The sequence below is a fragment of the Hyla sarda genome, chromosome 2 (assembly GCF_029499605.1).
Source record: "Hyla sarda isolate aHylSar1 chromosome 2, aHylSar1.hap1, whole genome shotgun sequence".
NCBI lineage: Eukaryota > Metazoa > Chordata > Amphibia > Anura > Hylidae > Hyla > Hyla sarda.
Window position 1 is genome coordinate 51401080 of NC_079190.1, and position 2771 is coordinate 51403850.

Here is a 2771-nt window from a genome sequence, read left to right on the forward strand (position 1 = left end):
ATGGTAAGGCTCCTTTCACACTATAGAATTATCCGTTTTAAAGATCCGTTATAATGATCCATTAACAAAACCATTAAAAACGGACGTTGTTTGCACTATTTCTTCCGTCACCTTCTCCTGTCAGAAAATAACGTCCGTTATTGCGGTTTTTGCTAGGAATGAAAACCACATTGTAAAGAGTCTTAAAATACCCATACAAAAAACTTGAAAATAAACAAGGAACAATTGTTTTACCCAACCGTATTATTGTACGAAATGAAGTTGGTCGTGTTTACAATTTTTATCCTTTAAGGCAGTGGTCTTCAAACTGTGGCCCTCCAGATGTTGCAAAACTACAATTCCCAGCATGCCCGGACAGCCGTTGGCTGTCCGGGCATGCTGGGAGTTCTAGTTTTGCAACATCTGGAGGGCCACAGTGTGAAGACCGCTGCTTTAAGGCTAAGTTTCTACTTGGCTTTTTATCCTACGTTTTTTGGGTTGAAAAAAAAAAAACACATGAAAAAACGCCAGTGCAATTTCCTGCGTCTGGCGTTTTTTCTGTAGTTTTTTTTCTGGTGTTTTTTCATTTGTGTGGAAATTGCACCTTGGCAGTTTTTTTGTTTTTTTTGGTACCCAAAATGTGTTGGGTACCAAAAAAAAAAAAAAAAAAAAAAAAAAAGGATGCAGTAGTGACGCAAATTTTTTTTATTTAATGAAATGTATATATTTTATCAGAAAATTTTGAATTATTTTTTAATAAAGTGTGTGTTTCACCAGCTGATCAAATATGGCGGCAAAAATGATCAAAATGAGCATGCTTGCATTGGACCACCATTGAACAAAGGATTCTTGTTGTCCAACCATCACCCTACTAGTATTGTCTAATGTGTATGTCCACCTTTAGGGTAGGGTCACAAGTTCCATATTTCTCAGCATATTTGCAGTAAAATACAACAAGTGTGACCTTACCATTAAAGGGTAACTCTCATCAAAAAAATCTTTTGATATATTATAGATTAATGTATGCAGAATAACTTTACAATTGCATGTTATTAAAAAATATGCTTCTTTCTATGTAATTTTCCACTTTGAAGAAATGACCACTAGGGGTCTCCCTACCAGTCCTGGCAGCAAGCATTTCAGACTCATGCTGGAGTCCTAAACACTACGAGCTGCCAGTCTGCTTTGTTCACAAAGGAGAACACTCAGAGCTGCCAGCCTGCTTTGTTCACAGCCTGTTTGGCTGTGAACAAAGCAGGCTGGCAGCTCTGAGTGTTTAGGACTCCAGCATGAGTCAGAAATGCTTGCTGACAGGACTGATCGGGAAAAATACAATAGAAAGAAGCATATTTTTTAATAACATGCTATTGGAAAGTTATTCAACATTCATTAATCTAAAATATATCAAAAGTTTCTTTGATGAGAGGTACCAATTAAACACAGTTTCTTTGTTTAAGGTGCAATTGTCAGTTCAGAAAACGTATGATGGTCTAGGTATGATGCGCAAAATGACCGTTGCCTTATTAGACTGCACCCGCTGTTTGTCTGCCCCCCTGCAATATGCGAAAGCTACGAATAAAGAGAAATAACCCGCCAAGTCATCAGTTAGTGCTGCTTGTATTACGTCTTTGCATTATGTTTTATTGCTTTTTTTTTTTTTATAAGAAGAACACCATCGGGGCATGTTAATACACCATGGGTTCTCAGCTTATTCCACAGGCACTATGGAACTAGAGTATTAAAGGGGTACTCCGCTGCTACACATCTTATCCCCTATTCTAAACAAACACCGTGGCAGTGGTTGTGACGTCACGGAAACGCCCCCTCGTGTTTACCATGTCCCCTTATGTTTATCACGCCCCCTCCATTCATGTCTATGGGAGGGGGCGTGTTGACTGACACGCCCCCTCCCATAGACATGAATGGAGGGGGCAGAACACTGGAGCGCCGGAGTACCTTTAAACAGTGCCAGACCACATGTATCTCATATATGTGTCTTGACTATCTTACACTATCTCATGCGTTATAGGGCTCAAACCCTGCAGGAACTGAGTTCCTGCACTTTTTTTTTCAGAGCAGGAACACTGTTCCCATTAGCAGGAGCCCTTGAGCGGAGTTCCCAGACTTTTTTTTTCCCAGGACTTGACCCCTGTGTGTGTATAGGGGTGTGCAGACTCTCCCCGATATTGTCAGGGCAAGGTAGGATGTTGAATTCAATAGGCTTGATCCATTTTGTTTTCAAGGGAGGAACAGGAAGTCACTGCTAGAGGTGTCTGACAGCAGCCTATTCTTTATTTGCTCTTGAGAACACATGCATGCTCGGCTGAACCAAGCATACATGAGTATGGGGGTAACAACTTTTGGCAAAATACCCCAAAAACATCCAGCCGACAGCTTTTGGAGGTGTATGGCCACCTTTACTTGGCCCATTTAGCTACCCACCTCTGTATATATCCATTTAGTGATTTAGGTAGTTGGTCTGATCTAATAGTTGGTGGCCACAAGGATGAATTTAGTGGTTAGAGTCAAAATGCACAGCAAAAAAAAAAAAGTGCATTTATATTAAAAAGACACTACTACAAAGCATTCCTGTGCACCTACACCCCTCATTCAAATACACACATTAATGGGGGAGATTTATCAAAACCTGTGCAGAGGAAAACTTGCTGAGTTGCCCATAGCAACCAATCAGATCACTACTTTCACTTTTGAATAGGCCTCTGAAAAATGAAAGTAGCGATCTGATTGGTTGCTATGGGCAACTCAGCCACTTTTCCTCTGCACAGGTTTTG